The sequence below is a fragment of the Haematobia irritans genome, chromosome 5, assembly GCF_050003625.1.
Source record: "Haematobia irritans isolate KBUSLIRL chromosome 5, ASM5000362v1, whole genome shotgun sequence".
Classification (NCBI taxonomy): Eukaryota; Metazoa; Arthropoda; class Insecta; order Diptera; family Muscidae; genus Haematobia; species Haematobia irritans.
Window position 1 is genome coordinate 28445887 of NC_134401.1, and position 20933 is coordinate 28466819.

Below are 20933 nucleotides of genomic sequence, written 5' to 3' on the forward strand. Positions count from 1 at the left end.
AAACCTCCTAACACCATCTTCTAAATTGTATGTAAGTCCAAACGTGGTATATATTAAATCAAAAAAGATCGATCCAATACGTATATAATTCAGTTTGACAAAGTAGACATAAAATTTTGACAAAATTTTCTACAGAAATAAAATTTTAACAAAATTTTCTATAGAAATAAAATTTTCACAAAATTTTCTACAGAAATAAAAATTTTGAAAAAATTTTCTATAGAAATAAACTTTTGACAAAATTTTCTATAGAAATGAAATCTTGGTAGATCATTTTTGGCTCGAGTGGCAACCATGATTATGAACCGAATAAAATTTGAACAAAATTTTCTATAGAAATAAAATTTTGACAATGATGAAAATTTTATTATGAACCGAATAAAATTTTAACAAAATTTTCTCTAGAAATAAAATTTTGACAAAATTTTCTATAGAAATAAAATTTTGGTAGATTATGTTTGGCTCTAGTGGCAACCATGATTATGAACCGATATGGACCAATTTTTGTGTGATTGGACCAATTTTGGTATGGTTGTTAGCGACCATATACTAACACCACGTGCCTAACTTGAACCGGATCGGATGAATTTTGCTCCTCCAGGAGGCTCCGGAGGTCCAATCTGGAGAATGTTTTATATGGGGGCTATATATAATTATGGACCGATATGGACCAATTCTGGCACGGTTGTTAAAGATCATATACTAACATCATGTACCAAATTTCAGCCGGATCGGATGAAATTTGCTTTTCTTTGAGGCTCCGCAAGCCAAATCTGGGGATCGGTTTATATGGGGGCTATATATAACTATGGACCGATGTGAACTGATTTTTGCATGGTTGTTAGAAACCATATACCAACACCATGTACCAAATTTCAGCCGGATCGGATGAAATTTTCTTCTCTTTGAGGCTCCGCAAGCCAAATCTGGGGATCGGTTTATATGGGGGCTACATATAATTATGGACCGATGTGAACCAATTTTTGCATGATTGTTAGAGACCATATACCAACACCATGTACCAAATTTCAGCCGGATCGGATGAAATATGCTTCTGTTAGAGGCTCTACAAGCCAAATCTGAGGGTCCCTTTATATGGGGGCTATACGTAAAAGTGGACCGATATATCCCATTTTCAATACCATCCGACCTACATTGATAACAACTACTTGTGCCAAGTTTCAAGTCGATAGCTTGTTTCGTTCGGAAGTTAGCGTGATTTCAACAGACGGACGGACGGACGGACGGACATGCTTAGATCGACTCAGAATTTCACCACGACCCAGAATATATATACTTTATGGGGTCTTAGAGCAATATTTCGATGTGTTACAAACGGAATGACAAAGTTAATATACCCCCATCCTATGATGGAGGGTATAAAAATACAACAACTATTAATAAATTTATTTGATTTAAGTCAATGTGTTTGATTAATTGGCGGCTAATTTTGAGTCGAGATAAGTCGACATATTTGGCGCCGGCTTCGACTGGCAAAATCTGGTCGGCGGCGGCTAAAATCAGCGCTTGAGTTCTAGTGGCCTAAAATCCCAGCTGACCTCTTTGCAAGAAAACCTAATTATTTTGCCCCTTGCTCACGAACAGCTCAATTTGGAATGGCTTCATATCGAAGAAAACCAAATTCGATAACTGGGCACTTCCGTGAAAGTAAATCAACACTTGGGCTCCTTCAAGTTTTTTTTATTTAGTTGTGCATCGGTGAGCTCTTGTGCACTTTAAAACCCAGTTCGAGCTCATTCTTCATCCTTTCTAGCAATATGCTCAGCGTATGAGCAAGTTTTCTAGCACCGCGGTGTGGATTTCGATCGCATATGGTCTTCATAAAGCCGTGGTTTCAACCTCAGTTTTAACCGAACACCACAAAATTTTTCAGCGGTGGATTATCCCTCTCAGTAAAGCTGGTGACATTTCTGAATGTCTCCCAGCTTCTCTTAGTAGTTTCACAGCAAGGTGGAACGCTGTTCGGACTCGACTATAAATAGGAGGTCCCTTGTTATTGAGCCAGTGATAAGAGAAAAGTTCACCCCTGTGGTATCAAAATGTGCTGAATATTCTAAGTGAGCCTGAAATATTGGACTGCCACCATACCTAGTTAATTTATGCTACACTTTTCGGATCATTTGTGGTGTATTTACAGTCAAATTTTTGGACGAGATTCGACACTGCCACATCCCAGCAAAAACATTTTGGAAGTTCTTCTCAAGGCACAACTTTAAAAGAACTTCCAAAAATGCTCTCCCAAAGATGTTCTTTATTTTAACTGCACAGGAAGTTCATTTGAGTAAATTTCTTTATAACTCGCTTTTTTCATATTTTTAATGGAAATTTTTTTTTGTGTTTCAAATAGGTTAAAAACAGATTAAGAATTACCCAGCAAAAAAAATTGGAAGTTGTTCCACAAACATTTCTTTTAAAGCCCATCCCAGAACCCCCCATCGAGTTTTTTCAACTTCCGATGCAGTCCTTTTGGACAAGTCCATAAACATTTCTTCCAAAGCGCATCGTGGGATAGCCCAATAATTTTTTTCCACTTCCGATGTAGGACAAGTGCACAAACATTTCTTCTAAAGCGCATCTTGGGATCCCCCAATGATTTTTTATACCCACCACCATAAAATGGTGACGGGGGTATAATAAGTTTGTCATTCCGTTTGTAACACATCGAAATATCGATTTCCGACTATATAAAGTATATATATTCTTGATCAGGGAGAAATTCTAAGACGATATAAGCATGTCCGTCTGTCCGTCTGTCTGTCTGTCTGTCTGTCTGTCTGTTGTAATCACGCTACAGCCTTCAATAATGGCGCTATCGCCCCGAAATTTGGCACAGATTCGTTTTTTGTTTGCAGGCAGGTCAAGTTCGAAGATGGGCTATATCGGTCCAAGTTTTGATATAGTCCCCATATAAACCGACCTCCCTATTTGGGGTCTTGAGCCTATAAACACCGTAGTTATTATCAGATTTGCCTGAAATTGGAAATCTAGTGGTATTTTGGAACCATAAATAGGTGTGTCGAAAATGGTCCGTGTCGGTCCATGTTTTGGTATAGCCCCCATATAGACCGATCTGCCGATTTTGCTTCTTGGACGTCTAGAAACTATATTTACCATCCGATTTCCCTGAAATTGGAAATCTAGAGGTATTTTGAAACCATAAAGAGGTGTGTCGAAAATGGTCCGTATCGGTCCATGCTTTGGTATAGCCCCCATATAGACCGATCTCCCGATTTTGCTTCTTGGGCGTCTAGAAACTATATTTACCATCCGATTTGCCTGAAATTGGAAATCTAGAGGTATTGTGGGACTATAAAGAGGTGTGTCGAAAATGGTTCGTATCGGTCCATGTTTTGGTATAGCCCCCATATAGACCGATCTCCCGATTTTGTTTCTTACGCGTCTAGAAACAGTATTTTCTATCCGATTTGTCTGAAATTAAAAATCTAGAGGTATTGTGGGACTATAAAGAGGTGTGTCAAAAATGGTCCGTATCGGTCCATGTTTTGGTATAGCCCCCATATAGACCGATCTCCCGATTTTGCTTCTTACGCGTCTAGAAGCAGTATTTTCTATCCGATTTGTATGCAATTGAAAATCTAGAGGTATTTTGCGATCATAAAGAGGTGTGTCGAAAATGGTCCGTATCGGTTCATATAGACCGATCTCCCGATTTTGCTTCTAGGTCTTCTAGAAACTATATTTACCATCCGATTTGCCTGAAATTGGAAATCTAGAGGTATTTGAAGACCATAAAAAGGTGTGCCGAAAATGGTGCTCATCGGTCCATGTTTCGGTGTAGCCCCCATATAGACTGATCTCCTGTTTTTGCTTCTTGGGCTTCTAGAAACTATATCTTCTATCCGATTTTCCTGAATTTGAAAATCTAGAGTTCTTTTGGGACCATAAAAAGGTGTGTCGAAAATGGTGCCCATCGGTCCATGTTTTGGTATAGCCCCCATATAGACCGATCTCCCGATTTTGCTTCTTGGGCTTCTAAAAACTATATTTACCATCCGATTTGCCTGAAATTCTTGAGCTTCTATAAACTTTATTTATTACCCGATTTGCCTGAAATTCGAAATCGAGATGTATTTTTAGACCACTAATAAGTATGCCGAAATTGAGGTATATCGAGGTCCATTTTTTGGTATAACCTCCATATAGACTGATCTATCGATTTTTACTTCTTGGGCGTCTAGAGACTATATTTTTTAGCCGATTTGTTTGAAATTGAAAATCTGGAGGTATATGTGAGTAGCAAATGATGCCTATCGGTCCATGTTTTGGTATAGCCCCAATATAGATCGATCTCCCGGCTTTATTTCTTGGGCTTCTAGAATCTGTAGTTTTTATACGATTTGCTGGAAATTAGTAATCTATAATAAAATTTTAGACAAACGAAATTTCCTTTTCGTATAAAGTATTTTCGTTTATTCAACGATTGTCTCTAAAATTTGTGTCAAAAAAAAAAAACTTTGCTTGTCTAAAATTACGTTTCTCAAAAAAGAAAACACTTCTTTCATGGTCATGAAAATTGCTTGAAACTGAAGGTAGAATTTTCCAGATTTAACTCATCGTATTTGTTTAAATAATGGCGGAAAAAATCTACAGATTTAAGATTTCAAATCAAGTCGTAATTTCATCATATACACGATATGTTTATAATTCTCTAAAACTCAAACAAAATTGGTTCTCATAAATCCAGAATCTGATCTGGTCTTCATTGACTTGCTTGGGAGAAGATTTGTCATCAAACCCCCTACAATTCTATATATTATCAAGTAACCCACTACGACGAAGAGTTTTCAAAGTAAACTATTATATCTGATTCATGGTGGTGGGTATTTAAGATTCGGCCCGGCCGAATTTACTGTTTTATATACTTGTTTCTACTTCCGATGCAGTCCTTGTGGACAAGTATTAGAAAGAACGCAATCAGCCTATTTTAAGTGCAAATTTTGTATAATTAAATTTTACAAAAAAATAGAAAACTAAAAAAAAAAATAGAAATTAATAACAAAAAGTAAAAAAATAATAATAAAAAAATAAATTTCATCCCCGCTGGGATTTGAACCCGTGCCGTTTGACTTTTTCTCTTCCATGGAAGTTTTTTTGAGAAGGTTTTGCAAATTAGGAGAATTTTTAATTTTTTTGTTGATTTTTAATGGAAGAAATATATTTATACGAAAATATATGCGAAATATATAAAAACGATGCATAACATAAAAAAATTATTTTTTAGAAAAATATTTGATAAAAAAAAATTGCCGTTGGTGAGATTTGAACCTGCGTTTCTTATTTTTTCGTTCATACTAATAAAGAACATCTCGAGAAGCAATTAGAATGTTATTCCTTGGTGTCGTATTACGATGATATCACAAACATTTGAATTGACCTTTCGACGCTTTATGTTCAATGGCGTTTGTGGCTGAGTGTGCTAAGGCGTTCTGTTATGGTGCCCGCAAACTCAGGTTCAACCCCTGGGTGGAGCGAAAAAGTTTTTAAAATTGTTAAAATTAGATAATAGGAAAATAATTGTGTAATAAAACATAATGATGAAAAAAAGTGAAATTTGTAAAAAAAATTTTTTTTTTCGCTTTTTAAATTTCTTCATTCAAATTAACTTCCAGGGCACAACTTCTAAAGCAATGCAAAGGATCCAAAAAGGGAGTACTTCCGTCCTATGACAAGCCCATGTAAAATTCATTGGAGATGATCCAAGTTTGCACTACTTCCGGATCACAGATTGGGGATCCAAACTACTTTTTTGGAAGCTCTTTTTTTGCTGGGTAATAAAATGGAACAAATTATTTAAATTTAGCTGAAAAAAATGCTAAATCCTTTGTAGAAAAATTTCGATTTTTTTTAAATATTTGATCACAAAAGTTCCAGACAAGCGTTATAATACATTAAAAATCATAATAAAAAAATTTAAAAATTATTTATTTGTCAAAATATCACAAAATTTCAAAATTTAATTCACATCCAAAACACTGATTTCGCCTCACACCTTAAGAAGTGATGCAAATTTAGTGCAGCGGCTGTTGAAATGGTGGACATCCGTCCTATGACAAGCCCATGTTAAATTCATCGTTTCGGCATCATCACTTCCGGATACAATAAGAACGTTTTCACTACTTTTTGGCGACGCTTTTTTCGCTGGGATTTTAATGCTGGAGAGCTTTTACGATAGCCACTTGTGGTTTTCCAGCTAAACATAAAACAATCACACTATCGCGTTTAATTCCTTTAAGAACGACTTTATTTCGGAATGCAATAGATCAAAATGCTTTCGTAAGTTTGTAAGCAATAAAATGAACTGCCACTAAAACAAATCTATCAGCTGTCAGACGAGTGGTTTAGGCAACACATACCAGGCACACTATAGAGTTTAAAGTACACCTGTACCGAACAGCAACAGTGGGTCATGATCACGGTTGAAATTCGCACCAAAAATATTATTCCAAACTTTGGAGAAAATGTTACCACAAATCTACCAAATTTAAAAAAAAAATCTTATTTTGAGAGAGTTGAAAGTACACCAGTACCGAACAGCAATAGTGGGTCATGATCACGGTTGTCACTCGCGCCTAAACTAATCTACCACACTTTGGAGAAAATTTTTCTACAAATCTACCAAATTTAAAAAAAAATCTTATTTTGAGATGTTTGATCAAATTTTTTTGTATATGAAAAAAGTTTTTTCTTCGAATGAATGAGTGACCGCTCCTATCAGCGTTTTTTATACCCTCCACCATAGGATGGGGGTATATTAACTTTGTCATTCCGTTTGTAACACATCGAAATATTGCTCTAAGACCCCATAAAGTATATATATTCTGGGTCGTGGTGAAATTCTGAGTCAATCTAAGCATGTCCGTCCGTCCGTCCGTCTGTCCGTCTGTCCGTCTGTCCGTCCGTCCGTCTGTCCGTCTGTCCGGCTGTCCGTCCGTCTGTGGAAATCACGCTAACTTCCGAACGAAACAAGCTATCGACTTGAAACTTGGCACAAGTAGTTGTTATTGATGTAGGTCGGATGGTATTGAAAATGGGCCATATCGGACCACGTTTACGTATAGCCCCCATATAAACCGATCCCCAAATTTGGCTTGGGGAGCCTCCCGGAGCAGCAAAATTCATCCGATCCGGTTGAAATTTGGTATGTGGTCTTAGTATACGGTCTCTAACAACCATGCAAAAATTTGTCCATATCGGTCCATAATTATATATAGCCCCCATATAAACCGATCCCCAGATTTGACCTCCGGAGACTCTTGGAGGGGCAAAATTCATCCGATCCGATTGAAATTTGGTACCTGATGTTAGTATATGGTCTCTAACAACCATGCAAAAATTGGTCCATATCGGTCCATAATTATATATAGCCCCCATATAAATCGATCCCCAGATTTGACCTCCGGAGACTTTTGGAGGGGCAAAATTCATCCGATCCGGTTGAAATTTGGTACCTGATGTTAGTATACGGCCTCTAACAACCATGCAAAAATTGGTCCATATCGGTCCATAATTATATATAGCTCCCATATAAACCGATCCCCAGATTTGACCACCGGAGCCTCTTGGAGGAGCAAAATTCATCCGATCCGGTTGAAATTTAGTACGTGGTCTTAGTATACGGTTTTTAACAACCATGCAAAAATTGGTCCATATCGGTCCATAATTATATATAGCCCCCATATAAACCGATCCCCAGATTTGACCTCCGGAGTCTCTTGGAGGGGCAAAATTCATCCGATACGGTTGAAATTTGGTACCTGATGTTAGTTTACGGCCTCTAATAACCATGCAAAAAATGGTCCATATCGGTCCATAATTATATATAGCCCCCATATAAACCGATCCCCAGATTTGACCTCCGGAGCCTCTTGGAAGAGCAAAATTCATCCGATCCAGTTGAAATTTGGTACATGGTGTTAGTATATGGTCTCTAACAACCATGCAAAAATTGGTCCATATCGGTCCATAATTATATATAGTTCCCATATAAACCGTCCCCAGATTTGACGTCCGGAACCTCTTGGAGGAGCAAAAGTCATCCGATACGGTTGAAATTTGGTACATTTTGTCAATATATGGCCTCTAACAGCCATGTAAAAATTGGTCCATATCGGTCTTTAGTTATATATAGCCGATGACTTATTACACAAAAATTGGTCCATATCGCCAAAAACAATCTACCAAAACTTTATTTCCATAGAAAATTTTGTCAAATTTTATTACTATAGAAAGTTTTGTCAAAATTTCATTTCTATAGAAAGTTTTGTCAAAAGTTTATTTCTATACAAATGTTTGTCAAAATTTTATTTCCATAGAAAATTTTGTCAAAATTTTATATCTATAGAAAATTTTGTAATTTACCAAAACTTTATTTCCATAGAAAATTTTGTCAAATTTTATTACTATAGAAAGTTTTGTTAAAATTTCATTTCTATAGAAAGTTTTGTCAAAAGTTTATTTCTATAGAAATGTTTGTCAAAATTTTATTTCTATAGAAAATTTTGTAAAAAATTTATTTCTGTAGAAAATTTTGTCAACATTTTATTTCTATACAAAATTTTGTCAAAATTTCATTTCTATACAAAATTTTTGTCAACATTTTATTTCTATAGAAATTTTTGTCAAAATTGTATTGCTATAGAAAATTTTGTCAACATTTTACTTCCATAGAAAATTTTGTCAACATTTTATTTCTATAGAAAATGTTGTCAAGTTTTTATTTCTATAGAAAATTTTGTCAAATTTTTATTTCTATAGAAAATTTTGTCAAAATTTTATTTCTATAGAAAATTTTGTCAAGGTTTCATTTCTATAGAAAATTTTGTCAAAATTTTATTTCTATAGAAAATTTTGTCAAACTAGATTATATACGTATTTAATCGGCCTTTTTTTGTTTAATATATACCCCGTTGGGCTAACTTACAATTTAGAAGACAGTGTTAAAAAGTTTTACGATACCTTGCCATCGGCAAGTGTTATCGCAACCCAATTAATTCGATTGTGGATGACAGCCTTTAGTAGAAGTTCCTACGCAATCCACGGTGGAGGGTACATAAGATTCGGCCTGGCCGAACTTACGGCCGTATATACTTGTTTTTTGTATGAAATAACACAAAAATTACACTTTTTAAAGATTTTGAATTTATAGAACATTTTTTCAAAATGATATTTTACCAAAAATTTGGTCAAAATGTTATATCTGTAGAAAATTTGGTAAAAATTTAATTTTTACAGAAAATTTTCTTAAAATTTTATTTTTATAGAAATTTTTCTCAAAATTTTATTTCGATAGACAATTTTTTTTTTAATTTTATATATTTTGGAAATTTGTTCAACATTTTATTTCTATAGAAAATTGAAGGAATATTCGAGGAGAAAGAGACCTTAGGTTAGTTTAGCTTCAATGGCATCCAGATATTTCAGGCTCACTTGGACTATTAAGTCAATTGTGATATCACAGTGGTGAACTTCTCCCTTATCACTGAGTTCTGCCCGATTCTTGGTTATGGCTCAAGGGACTTCCCTTTTTTAGCCGAATACGAACGGAGTTCCACATTTCTTTGAAACCACTTATAGAAGCTCAGAAATGTATGTCACCAGCTTTGTGAGTGGGGTAATAACGGATATTGTCTATGGCTCTGGCTCAAGGGACTTCCCTTTTTTAGCCGAATGCGAACGGAGTTCCACATTTCTTTGAAACCACTTATAGAAGCTCAGAAATGTATGTCACCAGCTTTGTGAGTGGGGTAATAACGGATATTGTCTATGGATCTCTCATGAGAGTGCAATCAATATCGCGACCTTCAATTATCGTAATTTAAAATTTTCAACTTTTACATCATTTTCTTCCACTGTAAGGTCGCATTGCAAACATCAACAATTTCCAACAATTTTTGACAATAAAAATGTAAGAAAATTTATTTTTATTACCTTAACTAGCAGAGGCGGAGAAAATTTTTATGTTCATTTTTAATATTTTTTCTGTTTTTGTTTTGCGTGGATAATAGATCATTTCTTCATCGCAATTGTAAGTGAGTGAGTGAGTGGTGGTTAGTAGTACAAAAAGAAATTTGACTAACTCCAGAAGAGTCCACTTCAGCGACAATACTTAAGTTGGTCATGAATTGATGTCCGGCACCCTTTAATGTGGTGTAAATTATGACCTAATATGGTTAATTAAAGTCCATTATAAACATTGGAAATATTTGTTGGACTTTATGTCAGTCATGACTTCCTCATTCTTGGCAAATGGTTTAAGAGTTGTTTTTTTTTTGTTCACTACAAATACAATTTCAAATTTTCTCCAATGGCCAGTGCAAATCTTTAACTCTATTGCTTTGAAATTGGCCAAATTATTTGCTCGTTCTCTTCGTTGTAAATCCAAAAAATGGTAACTCAAATCTTGTTATTGGCCGAAGCTTGTTTTGGAGTGCACTGTTTTGCTGTTTTTTTCTTTTCTTCTCCTCTCCTTTATTGGCCTCAAGCTGACTATGAACTCCACGTTTTTCGTTATCCTGATTTGTATCGAAAACTGGTTTCTGCAATGTTTGTTTACATTTCATTCAGGTAAACTTCCAAATATGTTCGCTCTTCTAGCTAACCAACACAAAATTGTAATGTGCTTGCCCCCCCCTCACTGATTACAGTTGAGAATATCTATCCCAGCAATTATGTTGCCTGTCATGGCTAATAAGAAACAGTACGAAACATATGTAATGACATTTAGAAAAGTACTTTTGAAGTAAGGCGAAATGGGATTTAGTTTTTGGGTTTATTTTTATCTTAAAAGATACTGAAGTTGTGAGTCGAATGCATCACATGGAGATGTAAACAGGTATCCATTGAATAAGCGAACTGAAAATGTAATAGTTTTTAATTATTTAATTTAACTTGGGATATATTTTTCAATTTCAAATAAATTAATTTTTATTGTATTTTATATTTATTTAATAGAATATAAATTATTATACACTGAAAAAGCATGCCGGGTTCCAAAGATTTTATCTGTACACTGATGATTTTGGTATTGATTCCGAGCCAAAGAAGTGGAGAATTGAAGTAAGGCTACTTCTAAGGCACAATTATATTTTAAATTTGAGTTTGGCTTACTTGAGTCTAGGAAACAAATTTTAATTTATTAGATTTTTTTTCAGCTTTTTCTTCATTAAAAGTCCATTAAAACTTGTTTACGACAACTTATATTTCCAAATTCGGACTGGACTCCAAGTAGAAATTATGCTTCAAGTAAAAAAAAACTTCTTTAGAATAAAATTTTGCAAAACATCTCTTATTTTTGAACGCCTTTTTGCTTTGTAGTGAATATGCAAAAAGTCAACAAACTAAAAAAAAACGATTTCATTAGTTTTAAAGAATTTTTTAGAATAATTGAAGTAATGTTGACCTTAGTCAAAGAAAATTTCCTTTCATGTCAAGAAACCGACTTGATTGAAAAATTTATAAATATAAAATTTTATTTTATATTTATAAATTTTCCTTGTTCAATAGCCGAGATATCCGCCTTCTTTGCTAAGCAAATTTAGCATTGGAAGTTTAAGGAAATAAAATATTTGGCCTCAGAACAATTTTTTTCAGTGTCGAGCTATTTTCTTGCAAAAGTGCTCTACCTTGAAGATCAAGTTATTTTTTCAAAAAGACGGCAAACCCAAGCATACTTACAAAATAGTAAAGAAATAGTTGTCGGAGCACAGTTTTCAAATGCTCAAAAGGCTACCACAAAGAAATACAATTTTGACAAGGTTTTCTATAGAAATAAAATTTTGGCAAAATTTTCAATAAAGATAAAATTTTGACAAAATTTTCTATAGACATAAAATTTTGGCAAGCATAAAATAAAATAAAATTTTAACAAAGTTTTTTATAGTGATAAAATTTTGATAAAATTTTCTTTAGAAATAATATTTTCACAAAATTTTCTATAGAAATAATATTTGCACAAAATTTTCTATAGAAATAAAATTTTGACAAAATGTCCCATAGAAATAAAATCTTGACGAAATTTTCTATCGAAATAAAATTTTGAAAAAATTTTCTATAGAAATAAAATTTTGACAAAATTTTCTATAGAAATAAAATTTTGACAAAATTTTCTATAGAAATACAATTTCGACAAAATTTCCTATAAAAATACAATTTTAACAAAATTTTCTATAGAAATAATATTTTCACCAAATTTTCCAAAGAAATAAAATTTTGACAAAATGTTCCATAGAAATAAAATCTTGACAAAATGTCCCATAGAAATAAAATCTTGACAAAATTTTCTATCGAAATAAAATTTTGAAAAAATTTTCTATAGAAATGAAGATTTGACAAACTTTATATTTAAATAATTGACAAAATTTTCTATAGCAATAAAATTTTGGCAAAATTTTCTATAAAGATAACATTTTGACAAAATTTTTTATAGACATAAAATTTTGGCAAGCATAAAATAAAACAAAATTTTAACAAAGTTTTTTTAGAGATAAAATTTTGACAAAATTTTCCATAAAAATAAAATAAAATATAGAAATAAATTTTTGACAACATTTTCTATAGCAAAAAAAAAAAAAAAATGACAAAGTTTTCTATAGCAAAAAAAATTTACAAAATTTTCTATAGAAATAAAATTTTGACAAAATTTTCTATAGAAATAATATTTTCACAAAATTTTCTATAGAAATAAAATTTTGACAAAATGTCCCATAGAAATAAAATCTTGACAAAATTTTCTATCGAAATAAAATTTTGAAAAAATTTTCTATAGAAATAAAATTTTGACAAAATTTTCTATAGAAATAAATTTTTGACAAAATTTTCTATAGAAATACAATTCGACAAAATTTCCTATAAAAATAAAATTTTCACAAAATTTTCTATAGAAATAAAATTTTAACAAAATTTTCTATAGAAATATATAAATAAAATTTTGACAAAATTTTCTATAGAAATAAAATTTTGACAAAATTTTCTATAGAAATAAAATTTTGACAAAATTTTCTATAGAAATAAAGTTTTGAAAAAAAAAAATTATATAGAAAAAAATATTTTACAAAAATATTCTATAAAAATAAACTTTTGACACAATTTTCTATAGAAATAAAATTTTGCCAAAATTTTCTATAGACATAAAATTTTGACAAAATTTTCTATAGAAATAAAATTTTGACAAAATTTTCTAGAGAAATAAAATGTTGACAAAATTTTCTTAAAAATATATATATTACAAATATATTCTATAAAAAAAAATTTTTGGTTAAATTTTCTATAGGAATAAAATTTTGACAAAAATTTCTATAGAAACAAATTTTTGACAAAAATTTTTTTAGAAATAAAATTTTGACAAAATTTTCCATAGATATAAAATTTTGACAAAAGTTTCTTTCAGAACCAAATTTTCAATAGGAATAAAATTTTTACAAAATTTTCAATAGAAATAAAATTTCGACAAAATTTTTTATAGAAATAAGATTTTGACAAAATTTTCTATATAAATAAACATTTCACAAAATTTACTATAGAAATAACATTTTGACAAAATTTTCTATAGAAATATTTTTTTACAAAATCAGATTTTTTGTTTGGTATAATTTTTGTAAAATTGACCCTTTGTTTTGGGTAGATTGATTTTGGCTCGAGTAAAACTGTTCTTAGGGGCTCGCTGTGAGTATTATCGCCAAAGACACCATGTGTCTATTTCGTCTCCTTATAGGTGTTGCATACGAATCCTGAACGAATTTTTAGATACATGATATATTACTTTCTGAAAAATTATTTTCTCCGACCTGATATCGGACTATCACGTACCCTATATTAATTTCACAACTACTCAATGGTCCCTATAAATTCTATCGAAGTAAATCGACAAAGTTTATTTCAATTTTCCCCTTCCCCAACCAGATATGGACAAATCATATACTAATTTAAAAATCATGTATAAATTTAATCACCTCCTCCCACGTTCCCTGTAAATTTCAAGTAGATCGGAGATGTTTAAATTTTGCTCTATTGTTTTAAAGGGACGTCACTTTCCCCGATACAATATCGACAAACACCGTGGTGAATAGCACCCCTAACCTCCCCTGAAAATTCTTGAAGCTTTCCTTCAAGTGTGGGGCAAGGAAGGTTGCCTCTTCGTTTATAACTATCCCCCACTTCCTTTGTAAATTTCAAGAAAACTTAAGAATTTGTTTTGCAGTTTTAGAGGAGGACCTCCTCGCCGACCAAATATCGAAAAGTGATGTAGCATATCTTTTGTAAAAGAAAAGAAGAAAATGACAAGCAAATTATAAGCCTAAAGGGGCGGACTCTCTTCCGTCCAAATATCACAAAATCAGGTATCAACTATTAATATCGTAACCTCTCCCCAGTCCTCTGTAAATTTCAAGTAAGTCGGTAAAGTTAAATTGTTTCTCTATATGTACTTAAGAGAAGCGGATGTATCCCTATGCCCTTTTATTTTTATTAAAAAATCAGGAACCTGATATAAATTTCATAACCTCACCTATTTTTTCCGTAAAATTTCAGTCGGGGAGTTAAGTTTTGTTTTCACTGTACTTTAAAAATAAAGTCGGTCAAAGGGGTGGTCCCCCTCCCCGACCAAATATCGAAAAATAATGTAGCGGACTTTTGTCTAGATGCCAACCCCAACATTCAATGAAAATTTCAAGCAAATGGCATAATTTTGTTCCAAGTTTCAAAAAGTAGGGCAAGGGGGAGGTCCCCCTCTCCGTCCACATATGAAATCATCGGGTATCCCATATTAATTCCATAACCTCACCACATGTTCTCTGTAAATCTCAGATAATTTAGAGAATTTTAGTTTTTTTCACTGTACTTAACAAAAAAGTCGTACAAAGGGGAGGCCCCCCTCCGCAACAAATATCGAAATAAAAAGTAGCGGATCTTTGTCTAGATGCCAACCCCAATCTTCAATGAAAATTTCAAGCAAATCGGTCAACTTTGGTTAAATTTTCAAAAAGTCCGACGAAGGGGAGGTCCCCCTCCGCGACCAGGTGTCAAAAAATGAGGTACCCTATTTTCACCACATGAACGCCCCCTACGATCTCTGAAAGTTTCAAGTAAATCGGTTCAACCGTTTCGGCGCCAACTCGGAACATACAAACAAACAATCAAACAAACAAACAAATAAACAAACATAAATTGAATTTTATATATATAGATAGATAGATAGATTGATAAAGACAAATTTTTAGCGTCAAGAAAAACCTTCATTTGTCCAAAATGTCGTTCCTAAAAAAATAAATCTTTTCTTTCAGTACCTCTTTGGGGGTTTCCTGTCACTCCCTACAGGTACTTGATGGTCAAAAAATTACATATTTTCTGTAGTCAAGCTTGAAGGTGTATATTAGGCCTTTAAACAACGTCCTTTATATATGGTATACCAACATTTCCAAGAATCAAAAAATATTTTTCTAACAACGACTTAATTTGCATAATTCAATAATTGTTAAAGATTTTTTGAAAAATTTCTTATTATTCCAGCTTCGACACTTTAATCAAGATGTGCACTTAAGTCCATCAAATATTTTCTACAATTTTATTCTATGAAAAAAAAATCATCCTGGTTTCCATTGCAACAACAATACTAAAATTACAATTTGCTACAATTTTTTTCGATGAAAACGCGTTGGTTTCTTGCAGCACCCCATTAAAGTGGAAACAACACCAATGGTGTTTGGCCGGCCACTTTGCCATGCCATGTCGAGGCTCTGGCAGTGTGAAAAACATTTGCACTCCAAAGCAACAACAAAAAAGTACGCCCGTTCAACATTCAATGTCCGTCCGTTCGGGGATTTGCGGGGAACTTATTATTAATTTGAACAAGTTGAACCAGTTCCATCAAAGGTTGTTATTAAATAATAAGGAGACCAGAGATACAAGTAGCCAACAACCTCAAATGTATAGTTAAATGGGGTGAAAAACAGAGAGAGAGCGAGAGGAGTGGAAGAGAACGAATAACAAATATAACTCTCAAAAGTGAGTTAAAGAGAAAAAATGTTAGGCAAAGAGAATTTTTTCTTTAAGTTTTAGTACATCATAAAAGGGAGATTATAGGGAGAAAGTACTCAAGAGAATTTGTTTTAATTTCTATGCGTAATATAAGAGTAATGGCTATGCATTTTTTAAATTTAGTACTAAAGATGCATTTGCTGGGAATGGAGTGCTGATGGTTTTTTTGATTTTTTTGAAGGAAGAATAGATTTTCAAATCCATAGACAATATTACGATTTTTTCCCTTTCACCTTAATCCCTTAATAATTAGTAACACTTTATGGTTCATCAAATCCTATATTTCTTTATGATCAGATGGTGACTGCATACTGTTCTTTCGGCTCACATATTCAATACCCGGAGCTAGCATATTTACACCCTTATAGATTTCCCTTTGAGAATTTTCCATAATCACCCACAACAAAATCACAACGCGTGCCTTCAGCATGCCAAAGGGAATTTAAATCTCATCAACACAAATATCCCTGGCAAATGAATGGAACGAAAAAAAAAAGAAACACCTAAATGATGAACATTATGAAGAGGAAAAAACTGTTTTTTTATTTCATTTAAAAATATAGATCTACTTCAAAATGATTTCAAGTGGTTAGGAAGAACGATGATGCCACTATATCTCTTATTCCATCTACATGAAACTTATATATTTTTTTCCTATAAACAACAAAAGCAATATAGTCACTATAAATTTGTGTTTAAACAAAATCCCTTTGAGAAATGACGAAACAAAAAAGAAAAAGAAAATAAATCTAAAAATAAATTTCAACAACTCTTCTTTCTCCCATGTGAGGTGTCATTGAAACTCCTTGCCTCTATGTTTTTTAAATTTTTTATATTTTTTTGGAAAATTGATTATTTACCCCTTTGAAAGTAGATTAGTATGGAGAATTTATGTTTAGATAGTTTCTTCTAAATTTTATTTAGTGATTAATACAAAATCTGGCAATGTGTTTAAAATCTATCAGCAGTTGACAAACAACAAAAAAATATGTTTTATTGGCCGCAAAATAGGATGTATGAGCCCTATATAGCCCCAAAATTATCTGAGGAGGTGAATTTTTATAAGACTTATAGCTCATTAGCAAATGTGTTTAATATCACCAGCATATTAGCTTTAATATGTTTCTATAATTCCAAGAAAGAAAATAATATAGTCGAAAAGCAATATGAGTACACTCAAAAAATTGTGAGCCAACACTGAAAAAAAATTGTGGTGAGACCAAAGATTTCATGTCCTTAAAATACGAATGCGAAATTTGCTTAGCAAAGAGGATGCATTTTTTCCTTATCCAAAAATCGATAAACTTTTCAATGAAGTCGTTTTGTCCTTATAGTTACGTGATTTGACTTTAAACTGGGTATTTTTACGTGAAAGAAAATTTTCTTTGACTAAGGTCAACTTGACATTAAAGTTTTTGAAAAATTCTTCAACTTTAATGTTGACTTTTTGAATTTTAACTACAAACTAAAAATTGGTCAAAAATAGGAGATATTTTTCAATACTACATATTAAACATGTTTTTTACTTGAAACACAACATAATCTCTACTTGAAGTCGGGTACGAATTTGGAAAATTAAATTGTCGTTCAAACGTGTTGAAAGGATTTTAATAGCACATGAAAAAAACCAGCTGAAAAAAAACCGATTAAATTAATTTTTTTCCTAGAAAACTAAAACTAAAGGGAATTTTTTCTTAAATTTATCCTTAATTCAATTCTCTGCTACTTTGCCCCGGAATCAATACGAAAATCCTTAGAGTAAAGACACAATTCAGGCATTCATAGATTCAGGCATGTTTTTTTTTTCCAGTGCACCAAGATAGAACATTTTGGCTAATTTTAGAAAATTTTGATTGAATGTAGAAAAATTTAACTAGACTGTATAACAGGCGGCGATATTACGCCGATTTTACAATAATAAATAGACATTTTACGACAAATTCCGTCCGTCCGTCTGTTGAAATCGCGCGATTTAACTTCTGAACGAAACAAGCTATCGACTAGAAACTTGGCATAAGTAGTTGTTATTGATGTAGGTCGGATGGTATTGCAAATGGGCCATATCGCACCACTTTTACGTATAGCCCTCATATAAACCGAACCCCAGATTTGGCTTGCGATTGCTCTGAGAGAAGCAAATTTCATCCGATCCGGCTGAAATTTGGTACATGGTATTAGTATATAGTGTCTAACTAGCATGCAAAAATTGGCCCATATCGGTCCACTTTTACGTATAGCCCCCATATAAACGGACCCCCAAATTTGGCTTGCGATAGCTCTAAAAGAAGCAAATTCATCCGATCAGGTTAGTATATGGTATATGGTATAGTATATGGTATCTAACAACCACGAAAAAATTGGTCCACATCGGTCCATAATTACATATATCGCCCCCATATTTGGCTTGCGGAGCCTCTAAGAGAAGTAAATTTCATCCGATCTGGCTGAAATTTGGTACATGGTGTTGGTATATGTTCTCTAATGACCATGCAAAAATTGGTCCACATCGACCCATAATTATATATAGCCCCCATATAAGCCGATCCCCAGATTTGAAATTTGGTACGTGGTGTTAGTATATGGTCTCTAACAACCATGCAAGAATGGGTCCATATCGGTCCATAATTACATATAGCCCCCATATAAACCGTTCCCCAAATTTGATCTCCGGAGCCTCTTGGAGGAACAAAATTCATTCGATCCGGTTGAAATTTGCAACGTGGTGTTAGTATAAGGCCGCTAATAGTTATATATAGCCGATCCCCAATCACACAAAAATTGGTCCATATCGGTTCATAATCATGGTTGCCGCTCGAGCCAAAAATATTCTGCCAAAATTTTATTTTTATAGAAAACATTGTCAAAATGTTATTTCTATAAAAAATTTTGTCAAAAGTTTATTTCTATAGTAAATTTCGCCAAAATTTTATTTCTATAGAAAATTTTGACAAAATTTTATTTCTATAGAAAATTTTGTGAAAATTTTATTGCTATAGAAAATTTTTTTCCAAATTTTATTTCTATAGAAAATTTTTTCTAAATTTTATTTCTATAGAAAATTTTGTTAAAATTTGGAACATGGTATTAGAATGTGGTCTCTAACAAACACGCAAGAATTGGTCCATATCTGTCCATAAATATATATAGCCCCATATAAACCGATCCCCAAATTTGACCTCCGGAACCTCTTGGAGGAGCAAAATTCATCCGATTCGGTTGAAATTTGGTACATTGCGCAAGTATATGGCCGCTAACAAACATGCCAAAATTGGTCCATATCGGGCTAAAGTTATATATAGCCGATCCGCAATTACACAAAAATTGGTCCATATCGGTTCATAATCATGGTTGCCACTCGAGGCAAAAATAATCTATCAAAATTTTATATCTATAGAAAATTTTGTAAAAATTTTATTTCTATAGAAAATTTTGTCAAAATTTTATTTCTATAGAAAATTTTGTCAAAATTTTGTTTCTATGGAAAATTTCTTCAAAATTTTGTTTCTATCGAAAATTTTGTAAAAATTTTATTTCTATTGAAAATTTCTATAGAATTTTTTCTCAAAAATTTATTTTTATAGACAATTTTGTCAAATTTTATTCATATAGAAAATTTTGTCAAACTGAATTATATACGTATTTAATTGGCCTTTTTTAGTTCAATATACTTGTTTTTGTTTTCATTTGTTAAAGAAAATTTTGTAGTTTGATGGAAAAAAATTGAATTCAAAATTGCAAAACTGGTAAAATTTACAAACTATAAGAATTTCTGAACTATTTGGAGGGAGACACAAATTTAGGAAATGTTTATGCATCATTTGTGTAACGTACACAAAAAATTATTAAAGTCAAAGAAAATTTCTCAAAACATAATAATTTCATGAACTAAAATAGAATTAAATTGGCTTTAGTGCCATATAGAGTTCTTTTGTTTTTTGAGTTTAGTTCCAAATCGTGCACGAGCTCTGGAAAAAGCTATCGACAGTCACCCAATTTGGGTTTCTCAGATGAGAAGCCATTCCAAATTGCACAGTTTGTTAACGAATTTAAATGTCAGGTTTACTTACCAAAAGGGTCGGCTAAAAATGTTTGCAGCTCAGATTCATCGATTCATGGTGTCAAAATAGATGCCTAAATTATTTGGAAAATGTTCTAAAGACAGTATTGGACAGACAAACATTTCAGCCGCAGACCATGGGCATGTTTCGTTCGGGAAGAAGGTGTAAATTTCGAAAATGTGTCCTACGAAATGAGCCCCAATAACCAAATGAAATAGGGCCACAAATGTGAGACAACGTTTCATAATGAATATGAGCCCCATGAAAATGAACCCCAACAAAATGTAAGTGAAGCATGAAAATTTACCACATTTTCACTTTTGATTGTAAAGAAATGACCCCTAATCGATAAAAATGAATTTTAACTGATGGAAAAATATGAAGTTTTAAGAAAAATTTATTGCGTTATCCTAATTTTTTTATCACAATGGACTGCACCCAGAGAAGGAATATGATCAACTCAAACATGTTTTAAGAGCAAAATATTGTTTTAGGGTGGTGATCATGTAACATGGTTTTCGCAACCATGTTATTTTCTCGGAAATCATGTATCTGATTTCGGCAAGCAGGTTATATTTGACGAGAAAATAACATTTTAGTGACAAGCATGTTACATGGTCACCATACAAAAATAACATTTTCCTCTTGAAACATGTTTGAGGTGATCATATTCCTTCTCTGCGTGTGAATAGTCTAAGTGGGTCGGAAACTTAATCGGGCTGCATTTTTTAACATAGTCATTTTGGACTCTCTCCATAGGAGAAAGCCTTAAACACAAAAAAAGCAAAATTCGTGCGAGACAAC